Source organism: Petromyzon marinus, chromosome 64 (genome assembly GCF_048934315.1).
Source record: "Petromyzon marinus isolate PM22_M1 ecotype Great Lakes invasive population chromosome 64, UKy_Petmar_22M1.pri1.0, whole genome shotgun sequence".
Taxonomy (NCBI): Eukaryota; Metazoa; Chordata; class Hyperoartia; order Petromyzontiformes; family Petromyzontidae; genus Petromyzon; species Petromyzon marinus.
The window spans coordinates 6,514,989-6,525,163 of NC_133730.1; positions in this window are offsets into that span (position 1 = coordinate 6,514,989).

The window sequence follows — 10,175 nt, forward strand, 5'->3', positions numbered from 1 at the left end:
AGACTCGCGCAGATGATTTGTGTGCTTGCAAATTCCCTGCGGGGAATCCCCACGTAAATATTCCCATAGACCACTGCGCGCTGTGCAATCCGAGGGTTCAACAACCATCATCATCACCACCAACAACATAAATCATCAACACCGTCGTCATAATCATCAGCTCCTGCAGCAACATCACCACCACCTCGGCCAGGACCACCATCATGACAATATCACTTACTGTGCACCGTTATTGTCGTCAACGTGCCACCATCACCACCATTACCACCACCACTACCATCATCACCATCATCACCACCATCATTAACATAGTGGACAATATCGCCATCATCACCACCACCATCAACACTCTCTCACCTGACCTGGCGATGGCCCGCCTCTCGTTCCGTTCCTCTTCCTCCCCCCTCTCCTCTCTCCATCTCCTCTTTTTGTTTCGCCTTCCCACTCCTCTTCAGTGACGAGCTTCTTCCTCCCTCTGCTGCTGCTCTCACTGTCCCTCTCTAACCTGTGCCATGCCTCTGTCACTGTCCCTCTCTCCCTGTGCCATGCCTCTGTCACTGCCTGCCTCGGTCACTGTCCCTCTCTCCCTGTGCCATGCCTCTGTCACTGTCCCTCTCTCCCTGTGCCATGCCTCTCTCCCTGTGCCATGCCTCGGTCACTGTCCCTCTCTCCCTGTGCCATGCCTCTGTCACTGTCCCTCTCTCCCTGTGCCATGCCTCGGTCACTGCCCCTCTCTCCCTGTGCCATGCCTCTCTCCCTGTCCCTCTCTCCCTGTGCCATGCCTCTCTCCCTGTGCCATGCCTCTGTCACTGCCCCTCTCTCGTTTTTTCAAGGATCAGAAGAAACAAGATGCTCGGTGTATTCGGCAACTTGGTTCCGTTCATCATTTCGGTTTTGTTTGTGTTTTGTTTAATGCTTTGTTTTACGTAACCCCTGCCCCCTTTTCTTTTCTAGAAGGAATTATTTATTTTAACTTCAACATTTTTTTTGTTTTTTCTTCACGCCGTGCCGGGGGGCAGAGCCACGAGCGGCCGTCGCGTAACGTCGTCACCCGCTACGTCCTCGAAACGCTTTCCTTGGTGGTCGTCGCGATGCTGCTGCTACTGCTACTCCTGCTGTTGCTACTGCTACTCCTGCTGCTGCTGTTACTGCTGCTACTCCTGCTGTTACTGCTGCTACTCCTGCTGCTACTACTGCTGCTGCTACTACTCCTGCTGCTGCTACTACTGCTGTTACTACTGCTGCTACTACTGCTACTACTCCTGCTGCTGCTGTTACTGCTGTTACTACTGCTGCTACTACTACTACGCCTGCTACTCCTGCTGGTGGTGAGGAGTCACGTGGTTGCGCTGCAGCAGCAGAGACCTTCCGCGACCACCCAGAGTGCGCTGTGCGATGCGCGCTCGTCAGTAAGGCCCCCTTGTACCGCCAGACCCCCTGTGCCTCGAGGCCCCCTCGTGCCTCCAAGCCCCCCCGTGCCTCGAGGCCCCCTCGTGCCTCGCGGCCCCCTCGTGCCTCCAAGCCCCCTCGTGCCTCGAGGCCCCCCCGTGCCTCGCGGCTCCCTCGTGCCGTGAGGCCCCCCCGTGCCGCGAGGCGGAGCGTGTGGACTGCTCAGCGCACTACCGCTCCGGTTGCATCAGCGAGCAGGAACGGAAGCAGCACTCCTCCACGATGCCGCCCGCCCCGGCGCCCGCCCCGGCCCTCGCTCGGTCGCGCCACGTAGAGCCCCTCGGTGCCGCACACGAACTGCAGCGCCCCCCACCAGCTCGGAGCCGCAGAGCGTCTTGGCCGAGCAGGGTTCGCACCGCAGCGTGGCGCACGGCACCAGCGCCAGCCACGCCACAGCCTGGCCGAGGCGGTGCGGACGCGGCTGGCGGCTTGAGTGGAGGAGGCTCGTGGCGATGGGGGAGCGGTGCCGCCCCTGCTTGCTGCTGCTGCCGCTGCCGTGATCGCGGTGAGGGTAAGAACGCCGTGGCTCCCTCCACTTGCCGACTTTCAGCCCCCTTACGCCTCGCTCCTTCCCTCACCGCCTCTATCGCCTCAACTCCGCACCTCAAATCACGTAGCAGGGCCACCACCCCTACCTGCACCCCCCCCCCCCCCCACGTAGCAGGGCCACCCCCCCCCCCAACGCGACGGGGCTCCCAAGGCAGCGGCCCCCATGTAACCCATCCACACCCCCCCGCCACCATCTCACGTTGTCTACGTTGTCCGTCTGCTGCTGTCCCAACAGAACCGACGAGACCTCGGCCGTCTACAACGTCCTGGCTCAACGTCCCTTCGGCAGACTCCCACCGTGGACCAAAGTCGAAGCCTCCGACCGCCTCAACGTTCTGTGCCACGTCGTCATCACCCTCGTGCGGCTGTGCCTCTCTCTGCGTCGCAAGGCGGGCGAGCGGTCAGTAGCGCGCGTTGAGATCACCGACATTATTATTAGTATTATTATTTTGGCTGCTGTGAATGTCCAAATGATGGGCCGCTTTGTTGAGCTATCACTTTGTGACCAAGTTGCTTCTAAGAAAATAAGTTAATGGCTCAAGTGGGCTTGGCCTGGTCGAGTGATGGTTTGGTGTTGTATTTGTACGTGTTTGGGTGATTTTGTTTCCCTTGTACTTTGCACTACCGTCATATTTTTGTATTGTTCGTTGTGAAGTTCTTACAACCGTGGCCCTACCGGACAACTGTGAAGAAGAGCGTAATAGCTCATCAGATTCCTACAGCATTAATACATGTTCTAATCCTGGCACTCATTGGACTGCTATATTTCATCATCACCACCAGTCATGATTTATCCACTGCTGGATGAAGAAGGCATCCCCAAGCTCTCACCAACTCTCACGCTCCTGCAGTGTAATAAAGCCGATGTTAGCACTCCATCTAACCTGATGATGTCCTCTTAGATGCTCCTTTATTACTAGAGACCCTCAGCCAAGCCAACTTTCTTTCTCTAATCCAAGTGTTCCTCCTTATGTATGGTATATTGCACTTCTTTCGCACCGTACGTAACCAACCGTGCTAATCGGTGGTGCGTGCGGAGGACACCAAACTAAACACAAAACGCAGAACCAAAGAAATGAGTTTGAAATTTAGATTTAAAAGTGCATAGCTCCGGTAGCTTTCTAATGTCGGAAGGAAGAACGTTCCAGACGGCCGCAAGAAGCGCATCTGGTTAGCCAAAAGCTGCTGTGAGGATGATCAGTTTGCACGAGGGAAGCACAACAAACTGAACAACTCGATGTAAAGACATAATACTGAGGGCCAGTCAAAAGCAGGCCAATTTATGTTAAGCGGCATGGGCAGTTATGATTGTACAGCCCTTTTGTCAAGTGACTGCTGGATGAAGGCCTCTCCCCATGCCGTGGTGTTCGTGGCGTTGTGTTGACCGTACTTCACCAAGATGGTTAGTCCGAGCTGGTCTTAGAAAGGTGCAGGTTAATGACTGGTTCAAATGCCGTTCGCCACCGATATTAGACGCTTCTCCGCGACTGAGAAGCGTCTAATATGCCGTTCGCCGGACTTGCAAAATGCTTGATGGGCTGCAACGGCCTCGCGTCTTGTTCAATGCAAATTACAGAGAGTCCTCGAGTTACGATGGTCCGACTTACGATATTTTGCTCTTACGATGGCGATACGAATAAGTAATTACCGCATGTTTTTTTACTTTACACTTTACTGTGCAATGCAGTATTGTAATTAATAAATACATACAGCATTTAGTTAATACAGTACGGTACTGTACATTGCTCTGTTTTGCTAAATTATCACCATTCTTTAAGACTCCTGGGTAGGCTAGGCCATCTTCGACTTACGATATTTTGACTTACGATGGGGTCGTCGTAATGCACCTCTATCGTAAGTAGAGGACTACCTGTACAAATATATAAAGGAAAAGGATGACAACTCAAAGATACATTTGCTACCATATGCTGCACTTGCAATCCAGATGTTCCCGGGTTCCATTCCGTGTCTCAGCGTTTCTTGTTGAAACCATGGGCAAGTTTGTTTTAATGCCTCCCAGTCTCTGTCCACCGAGCAGCATAAATGGCTACGCCACAGCCATTCATTGGACCACAGCCATTCATTGGACTGTTTAGTGATGAAAAGTGTGGGTATTCCCACTTTTTTCCAGTGTAACGTAGGCCACATGCCCTCTAGAATGGGCTCTCTCTAAAGTTCTCTAGAGTGTAGGCCAGTCCACTGGCAGTGGCTTGAGAATGCAGTTTCTGGGTTTGCACCTTTATCTTTGTTACTTTTGAAGACATATTCAATCCGTGTTTGTTTTGTGCCGAATTGCAGAAACCGATGATGATGGTGGCAGCGCCCAACGTGGGCAGGGTCAGAGGTCACAGACGAGCCCTCGCCCCTGCTCTTCGTGCGGCTGCAGCCCGGAGGATAAGACGTGCACGCAACGCTGCGAGCAGACGTGTCCGCAACCAGGCCCACGTCCCCCAGCCTCCACTGCTGCCCACGCCTCCAGCACCTGCGGTGACCAGCGCTCAGGACCCTGGCCAGCTGAGCTCACCTCCACCGCTGCCTACCCATCCAGTGCCAGGGGAGACCCAAGTCTCATGATCCTGACCAGCCGAGCCCACCTCCACCGCTGCTGCCCCACGTATCCTGCCCCTCGGATGGCTGCGGCCCGGAGGGAAATACGTGCGTGCAACGATGCGACAGGATGCGGCCACAACCAGACCCACGTTCCTCCGCCTCCACTGCCGCCCACCCCTCCGGCACTGGCGAAGACCGGCGCTCGCGACGCTGGCCAGCGAGGCATCCCGTCGCTGATGTCCATCGTTACATCGCCGGCGGGTACCGGCGCTCGCGATGGTTACCGCGGACAAAGACCACCGCTGCTGGTCACTCCGCCACAATCCGCCACCGTGGCCGCCGCCGCCGGAGCCGATGCGCCCGCCGGAGCTGGTTCCCCGGTGAGGTCTGCCCGTCCGCGCGGCACGCGGCGCCGTCGGCGTCCCCGCCGTGACGCTGTAGACGTCCCGCCGTGGCTCGGGTATCGAGACCCCAATGGTTTCACGTTGACATGAACAGAGAACACTGCTCCCGATACCAGGTGGTCTGGTAGCGAACGATTCGCACGAACACTACGCAGCGATGCACTCACCAAGACCAGCACATGCATACACACACTCACACAAGTGGATGGAACTGCACCGGACCGAAATGGTTGCTTTAGAGGGGCTCTCTGCTGCTCCCTTTGGTGGACATTGCCATTATGGTCGCGGTGGGAAGGGCGTGGGCGAGTTTTGTTCCAACAACGAATAAAACTTGTGCTCCTCACCGCAGTTGTCAACGCGTCGTACGTGTGCAGGTGGATTGCGGTGCACGAGAAAAAGGTGCATTGTGCTCAACACACACACACTTAAACATCGTGCATTTAACGCTAGCCGCCCACTGCTCATCAAGCTAAATTAACAAAACAATAAATAAGACAAAGACTCCACCCACCACCCCACCCCTGTGTAGCCCTTAACAGAGTGTCGGGGCAAGTGCTGTCGGCGAGCAGCAGCAAAAGCAGCGCCTACGAAGGACGGCACGGCGCACGAGGGGATGGGTGGGTGGCCCAGCAGCACGCCCGGACGCCTTTGTCTCCCCCCAGTGGCGATGTTAACGACACACCGCACCAGGTGCTCATTTAAAGGCCGAGTCGACCTTGGGGAGGCCCGGGACTGGTTCAGATAAAATTCGTTTTAAATTTTGATTTAAAAGTGGCTTTCTAATGTCGGAAGGAAGAACGTTCCAGACGGCCGCAAGAAGCGCATCTGGTTAGCCAAAAGCTGCTGCGAGGATGATCAGTTTGCACGAGGGAAGCACAACAAACTGAACACCTCGATGTAAAGACATAATACTGAGGGCCAGTCAAAAGCAGGCCAATTTATGTTAAGCGGCATGGGCAGTTATGATTGTACAGCCATTTTGTCAAGTGACTGCTGGATGAAGGCCTCTCCCCATGCCGTGGTGTTCGTGGCATTGTGTTGACTGTACTTCACCAAGATGGTTAGTCCGAGCTGGTCTCAGAAAGGTGCAGGTTAATGACTGGTTCAAATGCCGTTCGCCACCGATATTAGACGCTTCTCCGCGACCGAGAAGCGTCTAATATGCCGTTCGCCGGACTTGCAAAATGCTTGACGGGCTGCAACGGTCTCGCGTCTTGTTCAATGCAAATTACAGAAAGTCCTCGAGTTACGATGGTCCGACTTACGATATTTTGCTCTCACGATGGCGATACGACAAATTGCATGTAAAAAGTTTTTATAGCAGATAGGATTGTTTCCTGAAAAAAACTTGCAATTAAATTGCAGTTCATATAAGTAGGCTAAGAATTTACCGCGTGTTTTTTTTACTTTACACTTTACTGTGCAATGCAGTATTGTAATTAATAAATACATACAGTATATAGTTTGTGCAGTACGGTACTGTAAATTGCTCTGTTTTGCTAAATTATCATCATTCTTTAAGACTCCTGGGTAGGCTAGGCCATCTTCGACTTACGATATTTTGACTTACGATGGGGTCGTCGTAACGCACCTCTATCGTAAGTAGAGGACTACCTGTACAAATATATAAAGGAAAAGGATGACAACTCAAAGATACATTTGCTACCATATGCTGCACTTGCAATCCAGATGTTCCCGGGTTCCATTCCGTGTCTCAGCGTTTCTCGTTGAAACCATGGGCAAGTTTGTTTGAATGCCTCCCAGTCTCTGTCCACCGAGCAGCATAAATGGCTACGCCACAGCCATTCATTGGACCACAGCCATTCATTGGACTGTTTAGTGATGAAAAGTGTGGGTATTCCCACTTTTTCCAGTGTAACGTAGTCCACATGCCCTCTAGAATGGGCTCTCTCTAAAGTTCTCTATAGAGTGTAGGCCAGTCCACTGGCAGTGGCTTGAGAATGCAGTTTCTGGGTTTGCACCTTTATCTTTGTTACTTTTGAAGACATATTCAATCCTGTTTGTTTCGTGCTGAATTGCAGAAACCGATGATGATGGTGGCAGCGCCCAACGTGGGCAGGGTCAGAGGTCACAGACGAGCCCTCGCCCCTGCTCTTCGTGCGGCTGCAGCCCGGAGGATAAGACGTGCACGCAACGCTGCGAGCAGACGTGTCCGCAACCAGGCCCACGTCCCCCAGCCTCCACTGCTGCCCACGCCTCCAGCACCTGCGGTGACCAGAGCTCAGGACCCTGGGCCAGCTGAGCTCACCTCCACCGCTGCCTACCCATCCAGTGCCAGGGGAGACCAAGTCTCATGATCCTGGACCAGCCGAGCCCACCTCCACCGCTGCTGCCCCACGTATCCTGCCCCTCGGATGGCTGCGGCCCGGAGGGAAATACGTGCGCGCAACGATGCGACAGGATGCGGCCACAACCAGACTCCACGTTCCTCCGCCTCCACTGCCGCCCACCACTCCGGCACTGGCGAAGACCGGCGCTCGTGACGCTGGCCAGCGAGGCATCCCGTCGCTGATGTCCACCGTTACATCGCCGGCGGGTACCGGCGCTCGCGATGGTTACCGCGGACAAAGACCACCGCTGCTGGTCACTCCGCCACAATCCGCCACCGTGGCCGCCGCCGCCGCCGGAGCCGATGCGCCCGCCGGAGCTGGTTCCCCGGTGTGGTCTGCCCGTCCGCGCGGCACGCGGCGCCGTCGGCGTCCCCGCCGTGACGCTGTAGACGTCCCGCCGTGGCTCGGGTATCGGGACCCCAATGGTTTCAGTTTGACATGAACAGAGAACACTGCTCCCGATAGCAGGTGGTCTGGTAGCGAACGATTCGCACGAACACTACGCAGCGATGCACTCACCAAGACCAGCACATGCATACACACACTCACACAAGTGGATGGAACTGCACCGGACCGAAATGGTTGCTTTAGAGGGGCTCTCTGTTGCTCCCTTTGGTGGACATTACCATCATGGTCGCGGTGGGAAGGGCGTGGGCGAGTTTTGTTCCAACAACGAATAAAACTTGTGCTCCTCACCACAGTTGTCAACGCGTCGTACGTGTGCAGGTGGATTGCGGTGCACGAGAAAAAGGTGCATTATGTGCTCAACACACACACACACACGCACTTAAACATCGTGCATTTAACGCGAGCCACCCACTGCTTATCAAGCGAAATTAACAAAACAATAAATAAGACAAAGATTCCACCCACCACCCCACCCCTGTGTAGCCCTTAACAGAGTGTCGGGGCAAGTGCTGTCAGCGAGCAGCAGCAAAAGCAGCGCCTACGAAGGACGGCACGGCGCACGAGGGGATGGGTGGGTGGCCCAGCAGCACGCCCGGACGCCTTTGTCTCCCCCCAGTGGCGATGTTAACGACACACCGCACCAGGTGCTCATTTAAAGGCCGAGTCGACCTTGGGGAGGCCCGGGACCGGTTCAGATAAAATTCGTTTTAAATTTTGATTTAAAAGTGGCTTTCTAATGTCGGAAGGAAGAACGTTCCAGACGGCCGCAAGAAGCGCATCTGGTTAGTCAAAAGCTGCTGCGAGGATGATCAGTTTGCACGAGGGAAGCACAACAAACTGAACAACTCGATGTAAAGACATAATACTGAGGGCCAGTCAAAAGCAGGCCAATTTATGTTAAGCGGCATGGGCAGTTATGATTGTACAGCCCTTTTGTCAAGTGACTGCTGGATGAAGGCCTCTCCCCATGCCGTGGTGTTCGTGGCGTTGTGTTGACTGTACTTCACCAAGATGGTTAGTCCGAGCTGGTCTTAGAAAGGTGCAGGTTAATGACTGGTTCAAATGCCGTTCGCCACCGATATTAGACGCTTCTCCGCGACCGAGAAGCGTCTAATATGCCGTTCGCCGGACTTGCAAAATGCTTGATGGGCTGCAACGGCCCCGGGTTTTGTTCAATGCAAATTACAGATAGTCCCCGAGTTACGATGGTCCGACTTACGATATTTTGCTCTTACGATGGCGATACGACAAATTGCATGTAAAAAGTATTTATAGCAGATAGGAGTTTCCTGAAAAAAACTTGCAATTAAATTGCAGTTCATATAAGTAGGCTAAAAATTGACCGTGTGTTTTTTTTACTTTACACTTTACTGTGCAATGCAGTATTGTAATTAATAAATACATACAGTATAGTTTGTATAGTATGGTACTGTAAATTGGTCTGTTTTGCTAAATTATCATCATTCTTTAAGACTCCTGGGTAGGCTAGGCCATCTTCGACTTACGATATTTTGACTTACGATGGGGTCGTCGTAACGCACCTCTATCGTAAGTAGAGGACTACCTGTACAAATTTATAAAGGAAAAGGATGACAACTCAAAGATACATTTGCTACCATATACTGCACTTGCAATCCAGATGTTCCCGGGTTCCGTTCCGTGTCTCAGCGTTTCTTGTTGAAACCATGGGCAAGTTTGTTTTAATGCCTCCCAGTCTCTGTCCACCGAGCAGCATAAATGGCTACGCCACAGCCATTCATTGGACCACAGCCATTCATTGTACTGTTTAGTGATGAAAAGTGTGGGTATTCCCACTTTTTCCAGTGTAACGTAGGCCACATGCCCTCTAGAATTGGCTCTCTCTAAAGTTCTCTAGAGTGTAGGCCAGTCCACTGGCAGTGGCTTGAGAATGCAGTTTCTGGGTTTGCACCTTTATCTTTGTTACTTTTGAAGACATATTCAATCCTGTTTGTTTTGTGCTGAAATTGCAGAAACCGATGATGATGGTGGCAGCGCCCAACGTGGGCAGGGTCAGAGGTCACAGACGAGGCCTCGCCCCTGCTCTTCGTGCGGCTGCAGCCCGGAGGATAAGACGTGCACGCAACGCTGCGAGCAGACGTGTCCGCAACCAGGCCCACGTCCCCCAGCCTCCACTGCTGCCCACGCCTCCAGCACCTGCGGTGACCAGCGCTCAGGACCCTGGCCAGCTGAGCTCACCTCCACCGCTGCCTACCCCTCCAGTGCCAGGGGAGACCAAGTCTCATGATCCTGGACCAGCCGAGCCCACCTCCACCGCTGCTGCCCCACGTATCCTGCTCCTCGGATGGCTGCAGCCCGGAGGGAAATACGTGCGCGCAACGATGCGACAGGATGCGGCCACGACCAGACCCACGTTCCTCCGCCTCCACTGCCGCCCACCCCTCCGGCACTGGCGAAGACCGGCGCTCACGACGCTGGCCAGCGA